General features: G+C 45.2%; 1 long non-coding RNA gene across 2 annotated transcripts; it reads right to left on the minus strand.

Moving 5' to 3' along the window:
- Positions 1 to 777: 777 nt before the first annotated feature.
- LOC137657867 (uncharacterized) lies at positions 778 to 23881 on the minus strand. 2 transcript variants are annotated; one of them, XR_011047228.1, is made up of 4 exons: positions 13658 to 13697; positions 3567 to 3796; positions 2640 to 2725; positions 778 to 2230 (listed from the first exon to the last, which is right to left on the minus strand). It is a non-coding gene; the product is annotated as an uncharacterized lncRNA (long non-coding RNA). The 2 variants fall into 2 exon arrangements; XR_011047227.1 differs by lacking the exon at positions 13658 to 13697 and adding an exon at positions 23796 to 23881 and having other exon boundaries at positions 780 to 2230.
- Between the last annotated feature and the right edge of the window lie 415 nt (positions 23882 to 24296).

Here is a 24296-nt window from a genome sequence, read left to right on the forward strand (position 1 = left end):
TTCTGAACGTCAACAACTGCAGAGACAAAACAAAACGTTAGTTCAACTTTGAAAACAGTACGAGACTATCAAAGAAATTCTTTCAAAAACATTAAAATAGCATAATATGTTAACAGGTAAAAACGAAATGACGGGCTCAATGTTAATTAACTTCGGTTCCAAGAAAAGACCGCCTACTATTAGGAAAGGTCGAATATAAACAAATATAAAAATTAATTTTAATAAGTTTATAATAAAAGGAAGTTAATCGAAGAGGCCTATAAAAGGCGGAGAGATATAAAATAAATCTATAACTTTTGTTAAGCAAAATTAAGAAAGAGAGTCTATACTCTCTTCGACACCAACACTTCCGTCTAAGGGAAGGGTCGGCCATTAAAAGTGAAAGAGAGTTCATACTCTCTTCGTCACCAAAATTAAATCAAAAATTAAATCAAATTAATTTCAAAAACTTGCTAAGCTAATGATAAAGCTTCCTGAATAGCGAAGGCTAAACTCTAGAGCAAATACATCACCAAATCGTGAGCAATAACTCCAGAATCAACAGCGTATCCATGTAGGTCTAGCCGGAGGCACGACAGAGGAAAAATAGAGGTGGTGTTGACAAGAAGTACTGGAGTACCTGACCACAGATGGCGCTGTTGTGTTCACCCCCACCTGTATAGCGATCGCTGGCGTATCCCGACCGTAGATTTCTGTCGGCAACAGAGTTGACAGCTACATGATTATCGGGTAAGATTAATATTGAAAAAGTCACATTTGTGAGTCTTGCCTTTTCTTTTCACGAGTCTCAATACTACCAGGAGTTTCAGTCAAGCAGTGATTAATTGTAGCGTGATCTTCCTCATCAAACAGTTGAATCAGTGGATCTTCTTCAGATGTTAAGACTAAACACAAATGCTTTTCTATTAACCTGGTTAAAGTCAAGTCTCTTTTTATAGTTACTGTACTAATCTACCTATACGTTTAACTTTGCTATTCATCTTGATATTAATTTTTCTCCTTTTAACTTTTTCTACTGTTGCATTTCTTGGGCTTTTGTTGCTTTTTCAACTAGGGTTGCAGCTTGGGAGTAATAATAATAAGAGTAACAACAGGGTGAAAGTTCATCACCGATGCGGCTGAGGAGACGAACGCAGACCGTGGATTAAGTCAGACATATCTAAACTTAAAACTAAAAGTGAGAAGTGATATTGTGACAGAGGTGACAGTGGGCATAGACAATGCGGTTCCACATGCAGGAGAAGCAGTTCATCTTTGCAGGGGTTCAAATAAACCAAGAGAGGCTTCAAGTTTTCATACAGCAATGCACATATAACGGCTCCTTGATTTCAGGCTACGACTGGAAGGTTTCAATATGGCAAAGCCAGAGAGCAGAATTAGATCTAGTCATTTTCCATCAACAACTTCAACTACGATGAAATATCCAAGCTGGTGTGCTTTCTAATTTGTGGCCCTAAAATATGCAGTGCATAGTTACTAACCTTGTAACTTCCGCTTAAATCTAGATAATTAAAAATCTCATAACACTAACTCTTCTGTCTATTGTCATCATCTGTGAAAACCGTTGAAGCAAGTGCTGAGGAACAGCACTGAAAATGATGCATAAAAAGTAGGTCTTGCTTACTCTAAGATGGATAACCTTACTTCTTTGTCTTTTCATATTACATATACAAACCAGGTTTGTATAGTTAGGAAAAATACAAATTATTTCCAAATTTGTTATTTGTTCTGACAAAATTGGGGGAAGTGCCTTTGGTATTTGTACTACAGAGAAACCATTACGCTCTTCATAGTGAAGACTCACTCCAAGGTGAGTGGAAGTCTAAAAACTAACTGGCTGGTGGCTGACCCTAGGTGTATACTCTTTGCTTCGCACGGGCTCTCTGGAGGGTACCCTGGCACCTTTTCTACATTTTCCATCTCTGTTTGTTACTTTAATATTGTGATGACTTATTCATTCCCAAAACGCCTAATTTTCATCGAACGCATGATGTTTCAAGACGAAGGTCTAAGAGTGGGCAAGACCTGACTAAAGTTAAGGTCCTTTTGGGGCCAGGTAAGCATAGAGCTCATTCAATACAGTCATCATCACACTTGAATCTTGTACTGAGCTTGCTTCCAAAATAACACTGACAAGTCCTTGTAAGACACCTTGAGACTCCGATGATTCCCTTTTGATGAAACTGACTACAGCGATGTTTGCTTATTTCTTGATCTTGTTTGAAGAAATCTGAAGCAAACGAAAAAGTAAAATGTAACGAGCTATGCAAACGACTGGGACTTATTACGTAAATAATAGTTAACATAAGGTATGTCTAATGCATGATTTGCATACCGAACTGTCTCCTTAGTTTGGTAAATGAAAATTAGTACAGTAATGCATTGTACGTACACATGTAGGGAACTGTTGTTCACATTGTACATCTAAGAAGATCAAATGCTGCACTCAGTCGATACATAATTAGAATACTAAGAGAAGTAAAGTTTATTCCAAAAAGATTAATACACAAAATCAATATCATTGCTCAAGGAAACAAGTATAAAACATGTAAACTGACTGAGTTTTATACTATAAATGCTAAACAGAATTAATAGAAAATATCTTCAATACAACAGACACAAGCCACAAAAACACTCACCAATAAAAGTATTTAAAAGTGGTTAAGGCATCCCTGGAATAGGCAGAGAAGGATTGTATTCATACTGCTGATACCAACGCTCACATCTGAGGGAGAGAGAACTTTTAATATAACTGACACTATTGTATCTAAAGGCTGATTTACAAGGGGATACTTTACTACCATCAGGAAATTATCTATGTGCAAAGGGAAAGTGTCCTTGTGCAAACATTTACTATCCTGGAAAGTTTACTTGCCACTAGTTACTGGCGCCAGTGAACTATCCCCATGTAAATTGGCCTTAAGCACCATTACTATAATTATCATCATCATTAGAATGATTTATTGTTAATTTGTTCTCATCATTTAATTATTTCCTTATTTCCTTTCCTCACAGGGCTAATTTCCCTATTGGAGCCCTTGGGCTTATAGTATCTTGCTTTTCCAACTAGGGTTTGTAGCTTGGCTAATAATAATAATAATAATAATAATAATAATAATAATAATAATAATAATAATAATAATAATAATAATAACAGGATAATATATCAATAAATTGGAAGGTCTTCAACTTACAAATCTTCGGAGATACAAACACAAGTCCAACCAAAATTGTAAATCTTGGATATTGTATCAAAATTGCACAATGAAATAATGTAATAAAACAACATAATTTAATGCAGTAAGCAAGACGGCATTTGTAATATGAAACTGGATTATTTCTCGACTTTTGCAGCTGAAAACCATAGGCATGCGAGTTAGGTGATGCCTAATCTAGGCTAGAATTTAATAAAATTAGACTTATACAAAGCTTCTTGGAACCTATTTTGTAAGTTGAAGACTTTCTGTAATATTAAAAAAATATATATATATGATTGGTCACAGGTTATTAAAGGCCATGAAGGCATGCAAAATTCTGTACAGTACAGACTGCAATATGATTCGTACCTCGAGAATTTCTCCAACTCTGTATGCCTTGTATCTTTGGTCTCCAAATCTTGACACTAGAGGGACAGTTGCCATTAGATGTCATCCTTCCAGTTAAAAAAGTCCTATCATCATCTGGGTTCATTTGTGGATGACCTATCTGAACTCATCCGCATCACTGCGTGATAGAGAGGTTCTCCACTCCACGAGGTCTCTGGCTTTCGATACATCTGTCTGCAGGATTCTCCTTTCTGAAATAACCGATTTGATAATGTATGAGTAACACTGCACTACAGACTTAACAGTACATCAATTATATACAGTATACTGTATAAGATTATTCCTTAAGTTATATGTTAGACAATTTTCAGTCAAGATACTCTACATTTCAAAAGTTTAGAACATTCAAATTATTTCTGTATGGATCGTCAATTTTTTGTTCGCCCAAATATTTGCTCACTCGGCAAACGCGCATACTGCAACATGAACTGCTTGCCAGAACAGAGGAGTAATAATATAATGTTTAATCGCAAGCTTAGCGAGCCACAGCAGAGCAAAGACCACTAAGTGAATAATTATCATTAGTTCATTGACCGGGTGTATGTATGCCAGCTAAGAATACGGCAGTGTAGCAGGGGGACGTTAGCACAACCCACCCCCCATTAGGTAAGTAGGTAAGGACACAGCTCGTAGGTTAGGTTAGATGGAGATGTTTAGGTTAGGTGGTGTTCTTGTGCAGAGGTTTTGCAAAACAAGGAACATGACAAATTCGGAGATAATTTGTATTTTTCCTAACCATACAAACCATAGCTATTTACATGGGGTATTACTTTCGGCGTAGCTGAAATGACGAGCCATTAGATTTTGAACGAGGGTTAACTACCCTCTCGCTAGCTAGCGAGGGGGTAAGAGAGGGGTAGCTAGCTACTCCTCCCCCCCTCACACACCGGTGAACTGATTCACTTCGCTTAGAGGTAGGACTTGCCTTGAGGGACAGGGCTAGCAGGCAAATATGTGTAAATAGCTAAGGTTTGTATGGTTAACAAAAATACAAATTATCTCCGAATTTGTCATTTGTTCCGTAACCAAAATACAAACCACGCTATTTACATGGGGGTGACTTACCCCTTAGGAAGGGTGGAAAGTCCCAGCCTTACTGGCTTTGGCTTTGCCCGGGGGCTCAGAATCCGAGTGAGCAGCACTCGAGAAAAAGAGTCCCTGTACCTCGCAAGTTCCTTGCTCCACAAGGAACATGCGGCCTGCATAAGCTCGTGTGTGGAGGGATGAAGTGTGACTTGTCCTAGGAAGTTGACCTGAAGTCCCTTAGATGGAATTCTAGGCTAGGACGTTCCCAATACCACCTCGTCAGGGTATGGGGGACGCGACAGTATTATCTTAATACTAGGAACACAAGGAAGCATGGTTTACCTGCAGAGGTTTGAGGTCAGCTATGCAGAGAACCCAGGATGCTGCTTTCCCCAAGAGAGGGGAGGATGAAGAAAGAAGTAAGGGCCAGACATACTTCTTTCATTCATGCAGTCTAAAACCGGGTAACAATGCCTTCAACCTTCTGCTACCTGTCCATTAAGGAGCCTGAGGTTAGACCAGCTGTTGTGTAGCCATCACAGGGCCAATAGAAAACGTATCGAAGCTCCTGTGGGTCACGTCCTGCAGGTAGTGGGCTGCGAAGGTCGTTTGACACTTCCAGACTCCAGCTTGTAGCACCTGCGTCACAGAGTAGTTTCTCTTGAAGGCCAGGGACGCTGCGATGCCTCTGACATCGTGTGCTCTAAGGCGACGTGATGGAGGAAGTTCTGGATTCAGGGCGTGATGGATGACCCTTTGAGTCCAGGCTGAAAAGGCATTCTTGATGACCCTCCTCTCTGTCCTCCCTGTGCTCCCAAACAGGGCTTGCACGTGAGGACGAACTGCAGCTGTTCTTTAAGGTAACCCCTCCGACTCCTTACTGGGCATAGTAGGAGAAGGTCTGGGTCATCTGTTATAGAACAGAGACTCAGGAGAAGGTCTGGGTCATCTGTTATAGAACAGAGACTCAAAATCCTGAAGGAGTCGACCGAAGGTCCGGGATTCCCAGATTTTGAGTCTAGTAACCAACTCAGGGACGAACCTGAAAGTTACCTCCACCTGTCCTCTTGAATGGGCGACGTCGTACGAGAGACCATGAAGTTCGCTGACACGCTTGGCCGAGGCCAGAGCGAGCAGGAGCACCGTCTTCCAAGACCGGTGACAATCAGAAGCCTGGCGTAATGGTTCGCAAGGAGATCTCTTAAGAGCCCTAAGAGCCCGAACCATGTTCCATGGAGGAGGTCTCACTTCCGAATGGGGGCAGCTAAGTTCTTAGTTTCGTATGAGCGAAGAAAGATCCAGCGAGGAGGAAATGTCTATTCCTTTCAGCCTGAAGGCCAGGCATAAGGCTGAGCGATAGGCTTCCACCGCCGAGAGAGAAAGGTGCATTTCCTCCCGCTGATATACAATAACTCCGCTATGCTGGAATAGGGGCATCAAGGGGAGAGTTACCGCTCCCACAACACCAACCACAGAAGACTCTTCACTTCGCCTGGTAGACTCCTGCGGATGACTTCGCAGGTGTCGAGACATCCGCTCCGCAACTTGCTGCGGAACGCCTCTCTCTGTGAGGAGATGCTGGATGGTCTCCAGGGGTGAAGCCGAAGCCGAAGCGATGCTACGGCTTGTGGTAGATGTTGCAGTGTGGTTGTTTGAGTAGCTCGTGTCGTGGGGGAAGCTCTCTCAGGAGTTCCGTCAGGAGAAGCAGAAGATCCGGGAACCACTCTGTATGACGCCGCAGCAGAGCTATCAGAGTCATAGACAGGTTGACCGATAGTCTGGTCTTGTTGAGCCCCCTTCTCAACAGACAAAACGGTGGGAAGACATAAACGTCGATGTTGTCCCACCGTATAGGAAGGCATCTTGCCAGAGTGCCTTGGGGTCTGGGACTGGGAGTAGTACAGCGGCAGCATGAAAATTCAAGGCTGTCGCAAACAGGTCCACAAGGTCAGGACTTGTTGGCTACCAGGGGGGGCCGAAGACCACTCGGTACTCTCTATCTGTGAGGCCCTGCTCAGACTGACAGAGAGCACATTCCTTTGACCAGAATGAAGCGAGCCGATAGGGTATTGAGTGGACTTCGGTTCATCTCAGTATCTCTACTGCAAGATGAGAAAGTTGTCGTTCACGGAGTGACTCGCCAGGGTCTGTTGGAAGTGTTGAAGGGCCAGAATACGGCCTTCATTCCTAGCAGATTGATGTGGAGGTACCCTTCTGGTTCCGACCATAGGCCTGATTCAGAACGTGACCCCCCCCCCTTGTTTTGAAGAGTCCGAGAACAGGATCAAATGCGGGGGAAGGACGAGAAGATTCATTCCCTTGCAAAGGTTCCCGTAGGTCAACTACCACTGCAGGTCCATTCGTTCCGCAGGTCCCAAAAGGGACCAGAATGTCCGGGGAATCGTTGTCTTGATTCCACCGGGACTTAGGCCACTGAAGCAGGGATCTCATCCTGAGGCGGCTAATGGAACTAGCCTGGCCAAGGAGGAAAGGTGACCTAGGAGGTGTAACAAAGGTTGGGCTGGAAGCTCTCCTCGTCTGAGGAAAGGTTCTGCAACTCTCCTCAGCCTTGCTATCCTGTCATCTGATGGGAAGGCTTGGAGATTGGAGTCTAATATCATGCCTAGATATACCAGTTGTTGAGATGGGAGCAGAGAATACTTCTCGAGAATTACCATGATCCCTAGATGTTGGCAAGGTCCCAGAAGCTCGTCTCGGTGTCGAAGAAGGGTCGATTCCGAGACTGCCTGGGTTAGTCAGTCATCCAGAAAGCGAAGGAGACGGATGCCGCTCCTGTGTGGCCATGAGGATAACAGGGTGAACATTCTGGTGGACACCTGCGGTGCTGTAGAGAGATTGAAACACAGCACCTTGAACTGGTATAACTGTTGTCTAGGCTGAATTCAAGTACTTCCTGGAAGACGGACTAGTGTGCACATGAAGTCTTGTGGTCTCACTACAAGCCTGATTGACTCTGCTGTTCCACGCTGAACGAAGTTTGTTCGACAAACTTGATCAGGGCAGAGAGGTCGAGACAGGTTTCCAGCCTTCCGACGCTTTCTTACAAGAAAGAGTCGAATGAAGAAGCCGGGGGGGGAGCCGTCGATGACCTTTTGGAGAGCATACTTCTAGAGCATGGTCTTGATTCCTGCCCGAAGGGCTAGCCCCTTTGCCGAACCCATGGGATAGGAGCTCAGCGACGCTGGATTCGCTGTCAATAGAGGTAGAGATGTAAAGAACGGGACGCAATATCCTTGGCTGATCACGGAGATCGTGCAGGAATCGGCACCGAGTTGTTGCCACCTGAGTGTGCAACCTTAGGCATCCCCCTTCTGGGGACCATGCAGGGGGGTTGCCAATCCTAGCGTTTGCGGCCTCAGCCGTTCCCTCAGGATTATTTCCTCCTCAGGAGGACTTCCCGCCCTTCTTGTCTCTGACAGGAGGGGGCTGCTGTTTAGACACCTGGGGCCGGTTCCGATGTCCTAGGCTGACGAGGCTGTTGCTGTTGAGGCGCTGGAGGCTTGTAGGGTCTGGATGTAAGGGCCTTGGAGGAGCGAATCGTGATTCGACTTTCTCCACCTCTCAGCTGTCCGTTCCCCGTCCTTGGGCTCAAAATAAGGTCTGTCCAAGGGTGGAAGAGTGACTGAGCTTGCCGACATCCATGGTTGGGACTTCAGAGAGGAAGCCCTCGGTCACTGCATCTCAATGCTTCAACATCGAGTTTGCCCACAAGTTTGAAAATTGGTGAGCCAGAAAGCGATGGTGTTCGTGCCCGAGAGGAGGAAAGTTCCATGGCCTTCCTGGAGCTCTCCTTGGACAAATTCTCAGATCGCAACAGGATGCCCAGAGATCCAAGCCAGACGACCAGCCACGAAGTGGTCCGCATGGCACACTTTGCGGCTTTCTCCTGGCTTAAGATCTCCGAAAACGGTAAAGTCACCTGCTGGGCGGAGAATTTCTCGAGAGAAAAACTCCCTGGTAAATCCCTTCCTCAGAAAGGTGGAGAGGAAGGCCTAAACCAGGTTCTAAAAAGAAGGAGAAGAATGTTGCCCAGACCTCTCTGAAGATTCTTCCTGCTCTTGCACATGCCATGCTCTGCATTTACGGGGTGAAGATCGTGATCTGGAAGTACGCGCTCCAGAAGACTCGCCAGGTTGTCCGTGTTGCGAAAATCCGACGGGAATCGGGGTCGAAATTGGCCTGGCGCTCGCGCGATGGTAAAACATTGATTCGCGCGTGGGTGAACGTGGGTGCGCAGGCGCGAGAGCACGCAGTCGAAAGTGCGTGAGGGCGCGCAGGTGGGAGCGAGCGCTGGCGGTCGGGAGACCGATGGTGCGTAGGTGAACGATGGCGCGTTGGCGAGCAATGGCTCGCTAGCGCTCGCGCGATGGAAAACCGTTGGTTCGCACGCGGTCGTAAGGGCGAGCGCAGGCGGCCGGGAGACCGATGGCGCGTAAGCGAGCGGTGGCGCATAGCGACCGATCGTGTGCAGGAGAGTTAACGCGTGTTCGCGTAGGAACCCTACGACGATTGAAGCGTCGGCGCGTTGAAAACGCTTGCGCGCAGGCGAAGAATCGCGCGGGCGCGTAGGAGATCGCTGGCGCGTAAGGAGAGCCCAGGGATGCCTGTGAGGTGTCTTCTGGGCGGTGCGGTGTGAAGTGGAAGCTTGCTGACGCGTTGGCGCACTGAAAACGCTTGCGCTCAGGCGAAGAATCGCGCGAGCGCGTAGGCGATCGCTGGCGCGTAAGGAGAGCCCAGGGGTGCCTGTGAGGTGTCTTCTGGGCGGCGCGGTGTTAAGTGGAAGCGTGCTGGCACGTTGGCGCGCTGGAACTGGAACCGCGCGTGGGCGCGAAACTTCAGAAGGGCGCTGTGAGTCCAGAAGACCCTGTGAGCGCCTGTGCGCTAGCGTAAGAACTTCTTGAGCTGCGCGTGACGAGGCAGGAACCAGGAGATCGTAGAAGCGTAGTTGCGCGGCCAGACAATATCGGGGAGGGTGCAGAACCAGAGAGATCGTCGGCGAGGAGGCGAAGGAATAAATTCCTTGCCTGCACCCAGATCTGAAGATCGTGGGCGGACGTTGGCGCGCATTGCGCACATCAGAAGAGGGCGATCAGATGTGCGCCGGCGAGCAGGCGATCGTGGGCGTTCAGGAGACCATAGGCGCACATGGCGCGTAGCCGCACAGAAGGTCTCAGAAGTATTGGCGATCAGGAGAACTACGGCGAGACCCAGCTACAGGAGGTCGGTGGAGTGTTGATTCAGCAGAAGTCTGGTTCACAGCAGGAGAGCATTTGCGAACTACTGCGCGCGAGTGCGCAGGAGAACAAGGTTGCACAGGTAAAACCTGGCACAAAAGGAACTTACTCACACCATGAGATAAGCCCTTTGCCCCGAAAAGACTGGTACCCGTTTGGAAAACGGGGAGGAGTGGCGCCCACGGCGCTTATGCGTCCAGGAACGGAGAAGGAAGACAAGAAGAACTGGCAGGTGTCGGAAATCGACAGGAGAAGCGAAGCAGCTGCAACGGTCTGTTCTCGTCGAGGAGGATCCTCTGCGGCTGAAGATGAAGACCACCACGGACAGGAGCACCAACATCAGTCCTCCGAAGAGGAGTCTCTGTTAGTGAACTCCCCCGAGGGGGGGAGAGACTCGCAGGAGAGACCGTTGGACTCAGCTGCCCCCTCGAAGGATGTTCGGAGGGGGAAACTGAGCCTTCAGCAACAACAGTAGGTGAAGGTGCCCCTAGAGCTGTTGGATCAGCAAGCTGACCAAAAAGAGCAACCTCCGAAGAGGAGCTCCTTCAGCTGCTCAGCCCCTTGAGCGTAGCTGCAAGTGCGACCCCTCAGTACCAAGAGCATAATCGCACGAACACCATGGTCCGGTCTTGCAACCGCTCAGCCCCTTGAGCATGGTTACAAAAGCGGTCGCTCAGCACCAAGAGCATAACCGCCCGAGGACCCGAAAAACATTAAGGTAAGAGAAGTTGCCCCCCAACCCCCCAGAAGGGGAAAAAACTCATACCTGGGAATGGAACCTCCCTCGTTAGGGAAGTTACCCACCCATGGAGGCGAACCTCCTGAGCGTTCTAAATGAACTAAGGAGCTGACAGTTGTCACGGGAGAACTTCTAAGAGAAGGGAACATGCCCATGACGAAGTCGTAGAGGAGGCGGCAACAGCAGACTCCCCAGGCCCCAACAGGACAGCTCTGCTTCGTTGGCACAATAGGCAAACAAACACTAGATAGATAACTGTGAAAATAAAACAATTAGTTAACATTAATTCCCCTGGGGGAACTCTGAAGAGGAACCCCTGAGGGAAAAGAACATAAGAATTGCGCACCAGGAATGCGCCCTCCTCCCCCACTGACACTCACGGGAAGGGGGGGGAAAGCGGAGAACTGTAACAAAACAGAATTATAACAATTATAATTATGTAATTCATCTAAGAATGTTCAGTAATAGTAAGAACGAATGAACCCGGAAGGGAAGCGTTCTACACAGAAGCTGAAAAGTTAACAAATACAATTAGATTTGATTAAAAATAATTGAGACAAAATAAACGGAGTAGCAACTCATCCCGCAATGGGAAGGAAGCTACCGTAATACGTAGTAGAAATAAAAGAGTGAACGACCTCAAGGAGAGAGAAAGACCGTAGTCAACTAAACTCCCATGTTCCCAACGCTGACCAAGTTCCCCGTAGGGAAGGAGGAACAGCGGGAAACAGATAATAAATAAAGTCCAGCGATAACGAATCCCCACGGTGCCCGCCGAAGGGAAACTGAAGGACCAAGGGAGAGATCGCGACCCATGAAATGCCTCCGTGGGGGCCTAGGACCACACGGAGAAGTTGTCATACAATGAGTGGACTTCCTACACACACACAGCACAAACACTGAAAAGGAAACTTACTGTATTTCTATACTCAAATATATACATAAACATAAGAATGTTTACATATATATTAAGTACAGTATAAGAAAAGTAATTAAGTGAGACAACATTAATGGCTGCCATGCGAGTATGGGACAGAGACGTCTGTTCATTGTCCGAGCCAAAAGTGAAGTGAAGCAGTTCACCGGTGTGTGAGGGGGAGAGGGGTAGCTAGCTACCACTCCCCTACCCCCTTGCTAACTAGCGCGATGGTAATACACCCTCGTTAAATTCTAATGGCTCGTCATTTCACCTACGCCGAAAGTAAACCCTATGTAAATAGCGTGGTTTGTATTTCGGTTACGGAACAACTCATTATTCTTAATATATAATTCTTTCACCACAAACCAATTGCTTTACATTGGACTAAATTAGGGTAGCATTCATATCCACAAACTAGAACTGCACCAAAGTCCAGTTTCCTAATATCCAAGTATGTACAGTACAATATTCGCACCAACGTCACCACGCATTTCGGGGGAAGAAAGCCAATCCGAAGGAAGAGGGGGTGCATGAATAGTAACAAGGTCCGAATCGGAAGGAATCATATCCACACGAACACGGTGATCTGTACGCTTAGCCGGATGGCAAGCGATGGGAGAATGGAAAAGTTCCGGTGAACCCCACGAACTACATCCTGGCCGCACAGGCGATTCCTGACGCTGTGAAACATCATGCGTCCGTTTAAGTGGTCTTGACGCGCGACGCCAGATCTCACTCCCCGACCCTTCATCGGAAGACGGGGATAACGCATGAACCTCACCTTTCCTACAATGAGGGTGAACGACCTGACCTACGGCAACAGGAACGTTCGAGGGGACGTCTGCACGATTGATGACGCTTCTCGTTCCCTTAAGCCGTTCGACATTACTTCTCCCATGGGTTCGAGAGCTCGAAAGAGGTCTTAGGCTAGATGAACGACAAGATCATGCAGACGCACCCTCCGCAACACTAAACCCATTAGCAACACTTGTCACAACACCGAAAGAGTCACGACTTTTCGGTACACCAACATCAGACACTGAAACACTTTCCACAGTTCCGACAGGATCACGGTTTTTCAATACCTTTAACTCAGAAAAAATTGTATTTCTATCGGCTGCTAAGGACTCAACTTTCTCACCAAGAGTCAAAATAGCAGTAAACATGTCTTTCATAGTAGGTTCCTGATCTACCACCACAGGGGAAGGAATAGGATTAGGAACAGGTACATTAGGTAAGGCTCTATCCACAGATCGGGAAGAACTACGCCTAACTCTATCTCTCTCTAGTCTCCTAACATAACGATCGAAAGTAACAAAATCATCATCAGTTAAGGAAAGACACTCATTACACCTATCATCTAATGAACAAAATTTACCCCTACATTTCACACAAATATTATGAGGATCAATAGATCCTTTAGGAAGTCGAGTACGACAACCTTCACTAACACACCTACGCTGAGCAGGGGAGGAGTCGGCCATTTTGAATGGTAACGTGAGAGACCGACGAGCAAAAAGTAAGGGAAATATCAATAAAGAAAATCTCAAACAAAAAGATTTCAAGACAAGAAACAAGAGAAAATAATCAACGATAGCTTAAACTCAAAAAAGAACGTTGTACATCACCAAACAACTTCCCAAGAGAGTAAAACCACGAGAGCGAACTTCTATATGTCAGCCAACTATGACGGCAGAGAGAAGAACTGGAGATGGTGTGTGGTTCCACCTGTTCTACCGCTAGAGTGCGGTTGGTACACCTGCCGTATCTTCGATAGCGCGAGATTTGAATTTTCTGCCCTGGCGTCAGGGGACTTCAGCTCTTTTATATAACCAGCGGGTAAGTTTTATATTCAAAAATCCAGGTTAATCACGAGTGAATTCCTTCTATGTTGCCAGAATGGCGGCAGAAGAAAATCTGGTGCTAGATAGAATAGTTCGGCCTAGCTACCGTGGTGGCGCTAGTGTACACCTGGCATATCTATGCGATTGCCGCGAGTTTTGAATTTCTGCTGGACAGAAGAATAAAGCTATTGTTATATAACCAGCGGGTAAGTTTAAATGTTTAAAAAATAATGGCTTGGCACTCATCCTTGACGAACACCAAAACTCACCGGAACATTCCCGTGAAGGAGAAATTTGACGAGAAAAAGCTGAAACATGTTATTTTCATTAGTAAAATAAATTTTTGAATATACTTACCCGATAATCATGTAGCTGTCAACTCTGTTGCCCGACAGAATTCTATGGAGGGATACGCCAGCTATCACAATACTAGAAGGGGGTGTTCTTACCAGCGCCACCTGTGGCCAGGTACTCAAGTACTTCTTGTTGACACCTCCTCAATTATTCCTCGGTCCCACTGGTTCTCTATGGGGAGGAAGGGAGGGTCAATTAAATCATGATTATCGGGTAAGTATATTCAAAAATTTATTTTACTAATGAAAATAACATTTTTCAATATTAAACTTACCCGATAATCATGTAGCTGATTCACACCCAGGGGGGTGGGTGAAAACCAGTGTACAAGATTAAAGGATAGCTAAGTATCCCATATTTCATATAACAGTTATCTCAAATAACAATGAAATAATAAGTACCTGGTAAGGAAGTCGAATTGAACCGTTACTCTGTCTCTTTTTTAAGTTCGTCTTCCTTACTGAGCGCAGCGTTCCTCTTGGAGGCTGAATCAACCCAAAGGTGCTAAAGTATACAGGGCTGCAACCCATACTAAAGGACCTCATCACAACCTTTAACCTCGGCGCTTCTCAAGAAAGAATTGACCACCCGCCAAATCAACAAGGATGTGGAAGGCTTCTTAGCCGACCGAACAACCCATAAAAAGTATTCAAGAGAAAGGTTAAAAAGTTATGGAATTATGGGAATGTAGTGGCTGAGCCCTCGCCTACTACTGCATTCGTTGCTACGAATGGACCCAGGGTGTAGCAGTACTCGTAAAGAGACTGGACATCTTTGAGATAGAATGATGCGAACACTGACTTGCTTCTCCAATAGGTTGCATCCATAACACTCTGCAGAGAACGGTTCTGTTTGAAGGCCACTGAAGTAGCCACAGCTCTCACTTCATGTGTCCTTACCTTCAGCAAAGCAAGGTCTTCTTCCTTCAGATGAGAATTTGCTTCTCTAATCAGAAGCCTGATGTAGTAAGAAACTGAGTTCTTAGACATTGGTAGAGAAGGCTTCTTGATAGCACACCATAAGGCTTCTGATTGTCCTCGTAATGGTTTTGACCTTCTTAAATAGTACTTAAGAGCTCTAACAGGGCAAAGTACTCTCTCTAGTTCGTTCCCCACCATGTTGGACAGGCTTGGGATCTCGAACGACTTAGGGCAAGGACGGGAAGGAAGCTCGTTTTAGCCAAAAAAACCGAGCCGCAAGGAACATGTAGCCGTTTCAGATGTGAAACCTATGTTCCTGCTGAAGGCGTGGATCTCACTTACTCTTTTACCTGTTGCTAAGCACACGAGGAAAAGAGTTTCTAATGTGAGGTCCTTAAAAGAGGCTGATTGGAACGGTTCAAATCCTGATGACATTAGGAACCTTAGGACCACGTCTAGATTCCAGCCTGGAGTGGACAACCGACGTTCCTTTGAGGTCTCAAAAGACCTAAGGAGGTCCTGTAGATCTTTGTTGGAGGAAAGATCCAAGCGTCTGTGGCGGAAAACCGCTGCCAACATACTTCTGTAACCCTTGATCGTAGGAGCTGATAGGGATTTTACGTTCCTTAGATGTAACAGGAAGTCAGCAATCTGGGTTACAGTGGTACTGGTTGAGGAAAACTGCATTGGCCTTGCACCAGCTTCGGAAGACTTCCCATTAAGACTGATAGACTCTGAGAGTGGATGTCGTCCTTGCTCTGGCAATCGTTCTGGCTGCCTCCTTCGAAAAGCCTCTAGTTCTTGAGAGACTTTCGATAGTCTGAAGGCAGTCAGACGAAGAGCGTGGAGGTTTGGGTGTACCTTCTTTACGTGAGGTTGACGCAGAAGGTCCACTCTAGGAGGAAGAGTCCTGGGAACGTCGACCAGCCATTGCAGTACCTCGGTGAACCCTTCTCTCGCGGGTCAGAGGGGAGCAACCAACGTCAACCGTGTCCCTTTGTGAGAGGCGAACTTCTGAAGTACCCTGTTGACAATCTTGAACGGCGGGAATGCATACAGGTTGAGATGGGACCAATCCAGCAGAAAGGCATCCACGCGAACTGCTGCTGGGTCTGGAATCGGAGAACAATACAAGAGGAGCTTCTTGGTCATCGAGGTAGCGAATAGAACTATGGTTGGCAGACCCCACAGGGCCCAAAGTCTGCTGCAAACATTCTTGTGAAGGGTCCACTCTGTGGGGAAGACCTGACCCTTACGGCTGAGGCGATCTGCCATGACATTCATATCGCCCTGAATGAGCCTCGTTACCAGCGTGAGCTTTCGATCTTTGACCAAATGAGGAGGTCCCTTGCGATCTTGAACAACTTCCTCGAATGAGTCCCTCTCTGCTTGGAGATGTAAGCCAAGGCTGTGGTGTAGTCGGAGTTCACCTCCACCACCTTGTTAAGCTGGAGGGACTTGAAGTTTATCAAGGCCAGATGAACTGCCAACAACTCCTTGCAAAAGATGTGAAGTGTCCTTTGCTCCTGATTCCATGTTCCCGAGCATTCCTGTCCGTCCAGTGTCGCACCCCAGCCCGTGTCCGATGCGTCCGAGAAGAGACGGTGGTCGGGGTTCTGAACAGCCAAAGGTAGACCTTCCTTGAGAAGAATGCTGTTCTTCCACCACGTTAGAGTAGACCTCATCTCTTCGGAAACAGGAACTGAGCCCGTCTCTAGCGTCATGTCCTTTATCCAGTGAGCAGCTAGATGATACTGAAGGGGGCGGAGGTGGAGTCTCCCTAACTCGATGAACAGGGCCAGCGATGAAAGTGTCCCTGTTAGACTCATCCCCTGCCTGACTAAGCATCGGTTCCTTCTCAGCATGCTCTGGATGCATTCTAGGGCTTGGAAGATCCTTGGGGCCGACGGACAAGTCCGAAAAGCTCGACTCTGAAGATCCATACCCAAGGAAACAATGGTCTGGGATGGAACGAGCTGAGACTCCTCAAAATTGACCAGGAGGCCCAGTTCCTTGGTCAGATCCATAGTCCATTTGAAAATCTCCAGACAGCGACGACTTGTGGGAGCTCTTAAAAGCCAGTCGTCTGACGGAGCCGGACACAAGATCATGATACTGCTGCACAGTCTGTAAACTGACAATCATGGGCAAGCGAGGAAGTACAGTGACAACCCGAATCTGTCTAGACTATCTGGGTCGTACAGACAACTCCTTAACGGGTTGCTGAGGTTGCCGCACTGAGTCACAACAAGTCCCTTCTGTTGGTTGTTGAACGTCTTCCCCGTGACACATTGACTTCGTAAACAAAAATCCTCTAACAAGGACTAAGCTTGGACTGCATGTCATGCAACACAGCTCAAGGTCTATGGGAGCAGGTGTGGTAACAGACGGGATTAGCGGCTGAAGTGGAACCATTACCTTCCCTGTAAGCATGTTATGCTTAAATAAAAGTCCATAAGAGGTTATGCAGCTAAAGGCTCCCTCCAAATGACAGAGTCCTCAAGGGAATATCAGAAGGAGGGAGAAAAGAACTTTCTCATCTACAGGGACCTTATCCTAGAAAAGCTAAGTTCTCTGAGTGAGGGTTCACTGGTGCAAAAGCAGCAGACTAGAAGGCAACGTTATGAAACTGCTTGACAGTCTAGTGAGTTGGCAACAACCCAAGATATGTTGAGAAGCATGCGGTAAGGTATGCAGAGCATGATGAATGCAGAGTATGCTGTATGCAGAGCATGCTGTATGTAGAGCATGTGTTGTATGCAGAGCATGCTGAATGCAGAGCATGCTGAATGCTGAGCATGTAGTAAGCAGAGCCTGCTGTAAGCAGAGCCTGCTGTAAGGAAAGCAGAGCGTGTGCATGGCGTTTAACATTCCTCAGAAATTCCATGACCAGTGCTAGAGTGCTTTATGCATGCTTGCATGGGGTTTAAAAAATCAACATAATGTTTACCTTACATTCATAACTCATGATTCATATTTTTGCCATGGTTTGAAAATGGAGGTAAGGTATGCTGAACAGCAGAGTCAGAACGAGCTGGAACAACAACAGTGGAAGGTGCAGAAAGTTCCTGTTCCTGTGGTATGAGTGGAGCGTGAAGAGACCGAGGTTGCGCAGAACAAGGTAAAGTTCCCGCAAGCAGAGGTGTCTGAGGCGCAGGATCAGGGTGCACGGGTTGAGCTCGGTGCAGCAGCTGAGGAGACTGACTCACAGGTGGAAGAGGTTGTACCTCCACCGAGAGTTGCACCACCGGTGGAGCAGCCAGGGGAGGAGGAGGAAGAGTGGGGTAATCCTCCTGATCCCAAACCGAAGGTTGCCTTAAAGAAGGCTGAGGCTGAACAACACTGGGAACAGCGAACACAGAAAGAGGTTCAACATCGTACGCCTGGCAGATGGTGCTGCGACTGGGTGCAGCGAGTGCAGGCGGGTTGAGCACAGGCTGAACGGGTGCAGGGGAGGTGCAACACTCTCAGCCCGACACTCACACAACAGGTCCGAAAGCTGTGCTTGCATGGACTGTAGTAGAGTCCACAACATCGTACGCCTGGCAGATGGTGCTGCGACTGGGTGCAGCGAGTGCAGGCGGGTTGAGCACAGGCTGAAAGGGTGCAGGTGGAGGTGCAACACTCTCAGCCCGACACTCACGCAACAGGTCCGAAAGCTGTGCTTGCATGGACTGTAGTAGAGTCCACAACATCGTACGCCTGGCAGATGGTGTTGCGACTGGGTGCAGCGAGTGCAGGCGGGTGCAGCACAGGCTGAACGGGTGCAGCCGGTTGGTGCACCACCGGTGCAGGCGGGAGCAGCACAGGCTGAACGGGTGCAGGCGGTTGGTGCACCACCGGTGCAGGAGGAGGAGGAGGTGCAACACTCTCAGCACGACACTCACGCATCAGGTCCGAAAGCTGTGCTTGCATGGACTGTAGTAGAGTCCACAACATCGTACGCCTGGCAGGTGGTACTGCGATCAGGCGGAGCGAGCATAGGGGGGGGGGGGAGTGTAGGCGCACTCTCAGCCCGACAAACTGATGACTGAGGAGAGTCAGAGCTAACCCAATGACTGCATCCGGGTTGTTGAACTTTACTTCGTACGTCTGGCATAGGTCTGGACTTTACGTTTAAGAGGTCTTGAGACCTGAGACCAGCGTAACTCTGCCTTTATTTTCTCCTCTAAATCTCTTCTGCAGACGAGCAAAATAAGGGCTCAATCGTCTGCGGGTGGGAGTGACGGTCTCGGTAAGACACGCCCACAACCACCGAGGATACTTCTGTGCGCCGATCAAGGCCTGCCGAACCCTTTTGCCCTTCGACATTGCTTCTCCCCTGGGCTTGGGAGCTTGCAAGAGGTCCCGGACTGGGAGGACGACTGGCGCGCACAAAAGTACCCTCACGCATAACACTGACATACTTTGCACTAATCACTTATCACTTTGATTTCTGTTTGCACTTATTTCACTGAACTCGAAACTTTAAGTGGTTTGTACCTGAAACACGCAATTCTATCCTTCTCAAAAGTTAGTAATTGCGAAAACAGAATTACAATGTAACAGAAAAATCTAATGAAAGAAAATTCAGTGGCTGGAAAGAGACTAAACACTAGATCACTCTAGAAACGTTTAGTTTCTTCCCCTAAAGAGACTAGGGATAAGAGCAAAACGATAACGACGTTACTCGTACGCCTGGCAGGCTTGAGGGAAACGTTTATCCTCTTTCTCCCTCCGTCTCTATCTCTCTCTCTCTCTCTCTCTTGACTTAGAACCTGAGAGAAGAGCCCAATCATATATATCGTTAAAACATATTATTGTTAAAGGAAAAAACTGAAATATTTCCCAAAAAGAAAAGTTCCTTATTAGGATCAAAACCATTAAGTTAAGAAAGAATGAACAAAACGCTAGACACGGTTACTCTTACTGCAATGTGAAACCGTGAACATTCTTTCTCTATCGTAACGATAGAGTGCAAGTTGAAACGTTCTGAACGTCAACAACTGCCGAGACAAACAAAACGTTAGTTCAACTTTGAAAAAGTACGAGACTATCAAAGAAATTCTTTCAAAGACCTTAAAATAGCATAATATGTTAACAGGTAAAACCGAAATGACGGGCTCACGATAATTAACTTCGGTACCAAGAAAAGACCGCCTACTATTAGGAAGGTCGAATATAAACAAATATAAAAATTAATTTTAATAAGTTTATAATAAAAGGAAGTTAATCGAAGAGGCGGAGAGATATAAAATAAATCTATAACTTTTGTTAAGCAAAATTAAGAAAGAGAGTCTATACTCTCTTAGACACCAACACTTCCGTCTAAGGGAAGGGTCGGCCATTGAAAGGTGAACGAGAGTTCATACTCTCTTCGTCACCAAAATTAATCAAATTAATTCCAAAAGCTAACTAAGCTAAAATAGAAGTTTCCAGTAAAGCGACAGCCGAAATCAAAGAGAAATACTTCACCAAAGTCGTGAAAATACTCCAAGAACATAAGCGTATCCCAGAACGTCTTGTCAGAAGCACGACAGAGGAATAATTGAGGAGGTGTCAACAAGAAGTACTTGAGTACCTGGCCACAGGTGGCGCTGGTAAGAACACCCCCTTCTAGTATTGTGATAGCTGGCGTATCCCTCCATAGAATTCTGTCGGGCAACAGAGTTGACAGCTACATGATTATCGGGTAAGTTTAATATTGAAAAAAAGCAGATGGTAGAAGTTCAGGATCTATTTTCAAGCTTGAGAGATCATTCCTGTTTCACATGCTTTCATGAATTTGATAAACTGTAATTGGTTCTCTCCTGTACAGTACATCTTGACTTCAAACACGCGTCCTTTTTAGATGTTTCCCGCATACTGATTCTGCAACGCTTCATCTCCACCGTGACCTGAAATAAGACCAAAAAAGTCAGCCGTAAATCAGATTTACTAATAATGTTGAGAAATTAGCGTTAAAAGTACCTTGCATGCATACTAAGTAATGCTCCGAATCAAATACTGTACCTAATTTTTATCAAAGATTAGTATTCTGTGAGTAATTATTAATTATTCAATCTTCAGTTAATATTAATTAATCAATGTTTGCCTTTATAATCTCAGACACGAAATAATTGAAAATCAAAATCAAGATATTTTGTTGTAATTTGTATTTTTCCTAACAATACAAACTTGAGTTCTATAATAGGAGCTGAAACTTGACTGTCAATACTTATAAAACGGTGTGGGTAGTCACTGCAAGGAGGCGGGTGAGTTCCGCCCACCAGACAAGCTACTGAGAAGCAACTTTGACCTTAACCTAGGACTAGTAGGGTAGTTGAGGAAGAAATTTCAAGGTTTCAGGTTTGTGAACTTAAGAATCGTGATTTGTTCCTTCACAATTACAAATCTTCCTCATCTAACAAGAGACTTGAAATGAAGAAGCAGGCAGTCCCTATTACCAAACTGGTTGGTTTAGTTCATTGGATGCCAAAGCGTTTACATAGGTAAAGGAAGCCAAAGTTTGACCCCTGCCGCTCTTATAACAACCTAAGAAAAAGATGTCCCAGGTGATAAGCCTGGTTTCTGCCAAAACTTGACAAAAGGTTATGAAAAAATTCTATCCATACGGATATGGTCTGTTAATGCACAGTATGGATGAAAGAAACGGATTTGCGTATACCTCTATCAATACTCAAACTCGTAAGTTGCTTGGTTGGGAGGCTTAAATGTATCATAGTCCGATCCGGCAAGTAACAGCATGACCGCCACATTCCAAGGGAAGGGAAAGAAAAGAGGAAAAATACTCTGCCAAATCCGTCGTCCTATGCTTCGGTGACACCTTTCTGCTCTTCGAGCGAATCAGAGCGCTGAAAATGAACTGGTAACAAGAACAGATGAACTAGTTACCTAGTCACTCAAAGACAATGATACACTGAAGAACGAGCATAACTTCCTAATCATGTGGTTCTGACTATGTAGTTCTTGATTACATGGTTCCCGATCGGGGATGATCGTCGCAAAGATTCAGAGAAGACGAGACAAGGGAGAAGGAGGAAATTGAAGTTTTTCTTCTCTGGAGACATGCAGGCAAATGACGGCCCAGTCACTGGGAAGAGAACACAAAAGCCCCGTCATGTGATACGTCCTTAGCGCCTTCCGGGATTGGCAAACACTAAAGGAATGAATAATGCCAGCGTCTCTTCCATTACACTCAACAGTGGAGGGACTCCTAGAATAGCCACACTCTCGAGGGATAGAATAACGACAAACATGCCGCCCAACAGGAACAACTATGTTGGATGACAGCAGGTAGCACAGAAAACAAGTACATATATCATAAATCACTGTGTATATTTGGCTGCTTCTGTTAATATTCCTCGAAAAGCACTGTCTGCAAGATAATTTATTCAATCTTAAAGAAAACAAAAGACCAAAATAGCGAGATAAGAAAGCCAAGAAGTACAGAAAGTCCTCAACTTACAAACTTAATAGGTTCCAAGAAGCTATTTGAAGCTGAATGGTTTGCACGTCAAATTCTGTCCAATTTTGGCCTACGGTAGCCCTAACCTAACTCATATGCCAGTAATTTTCAGCTGGAAAATTTGCCAATTAGTCCCGTTTCATATTGAAAACGTCGTATTACTTACTGCATTAAATTATTATCATTATTACTTGCTAAGCTACAACCCTAGTTGGAAAAGCAGGATATGCTATAAGCCCAGGGGTTCCAACAGGGAAAGTAACCCAGTGAGAAAAGGAAACAAGAAAAAGTAAAATATTTAAAGAACTGTAACAACATTAAAATAAATACTTCCTATATAAACTAAAAAAACTTTAACAAAACAAGAGGAAGAGAAATACGATAGAATAGTGTGCCCGAGTGTACCCTCAAGCAAGAGATCTCTCATCCAAGACAGTGGAAGACCATGGTACAGAGGCTATGGCACTACCCAAGACCAATATTTCATTATGAGCTTTTGAAACAATATCTGAGATTAATGATTTCAATTGAATTTGCACTTGCATCTCCAAACGTATGTTTGTATTCTCCAACGGGCAGAAACATAGTGAAAGTTACACTACTTGGTGGGTGGGAGGGTCCTAAACAGACTTTCAAGCTTTGCTCATAATATCATCAATAATAAAAAGGTTGCATTATGTTAAGGAACAAACACAAAGATAACTTGGACCAATGCCAGGTTTACTATGAAAAGAAAAAAAAAAACCTATAACAGTATGCCTATTTCAGGCAGTTCCTCATCATTTTAGGAACCTCAATACAGTCAATCTGAGAACAACGAAACATCTTGTCAACACCCAATAGTTTTATATCTGTAATTCATTTAAGAATATATTCCGTTGCTATATGTATATTTCATTCCCTAAACTATAGATTGATTCACACAGTTAATTTCTTTATTTGTACTCCCCAAGTCAGGAGACCAGGGAGACTTTGTATATCAGAGGCCAGTTCCTCCCGTGTGGATTAAAAATGGACATCAACTAACCTAAACTTTACCCCCCAACCTAACGTACAAGCCGTGTCCTCTGCGACCCCCAGCACACTGCTATATTCTAAGTTAGCCATAATACTGTACAGTTGGCCGCTATCATACATACACCCCTAGACCAGTTCCTGACAAGAAAAAAGAATGGCCACCTTTCTTGTTTACGCATACACACACCAGTTACGCAAAGCTCTCCATGTTCCTCGGGTAGTAGGAGAGGAAGAAGCCATACCCTGGTGATAAGAGGGGTGGAAGTGTATGCATACCTACCTAAATATTAAGGTGTCGTTTTTGTCAGGTCGCATAACCTGTTACAGTAAATAACTACCCACATTTTCATTACTGACACAGTCTGGCCTTACGATCTGCAGTCATATTATAGTTACAGACGGGAAATGCTTTTCTACTATGGGGTTAAATTTACACCAAATAACAATGACTCCTTTAGGGCGGTGAGTGCCCTGTAACTTCAGGTAAGCCATGCAAATTGAAGGTTATTACTCGATAAAATATATATTCTGTAATTAGAACTTTTTGAGTTTTTCAAGTTTCGAAAAGATAAACCAAATTGGGGATATGCAGATTACGGTATATGCACTCAAGTCTATGTACCCCTATTATACAAACAAGGGATATTTAATAGTATATCAAGTACCTACCATATGATAATGTTCAACGACTTTTTTATATTACAATTTCACTGTCTATCAAAATATTTAAACACTTTTCTTTGTAGTTTTGACATAATGACATTAAGCGTGCCCTACTGCTTTTAAAGGGACAGTAGTAGTAGTAGTAGTAGTAGTACGAAAGATAACGTATACCTATGTAAAGGCTCTCCTTTCTTTGAGATGGATTATTTCAAAGATTATTTTATCTGCAAAATATAACTAAAATTATTTAATACTTAGAAATTGGGTGTAAAACCAGCTCTCGAAAGGTACCAAACTTAAAAGAACTACAATATATATTTAAAAATCCTACAAATAAGTATGAAATTTATCTATGTAAAATATTTGCATTTTATAAATCATTACTACTGGAAAATCGAATGCAAAGTCTAGCCACTAGACAAATGATATTATATCAAAGATTTTTCTTCCCAAATAAAGATATAAAATAGTGCTTTTTTATACGTTAATGTGGAAACTGATTTTCTG

This window comes from Palaemon carinicauda, chromosome 18 (assembly GCF_036898095.1).
Source record: "Palaemon carinicauda isolate YSFRI2023 chromosome 18, ASM3689809v2, whole genome shotgun sequence".
Classification (NCBI taxonomy): Eukaryota; Metazoa; Arthropoda; class Malacostraca; order Decapoda; family Palaemonidae; genus Palaemon; species Palaemon carinicauda.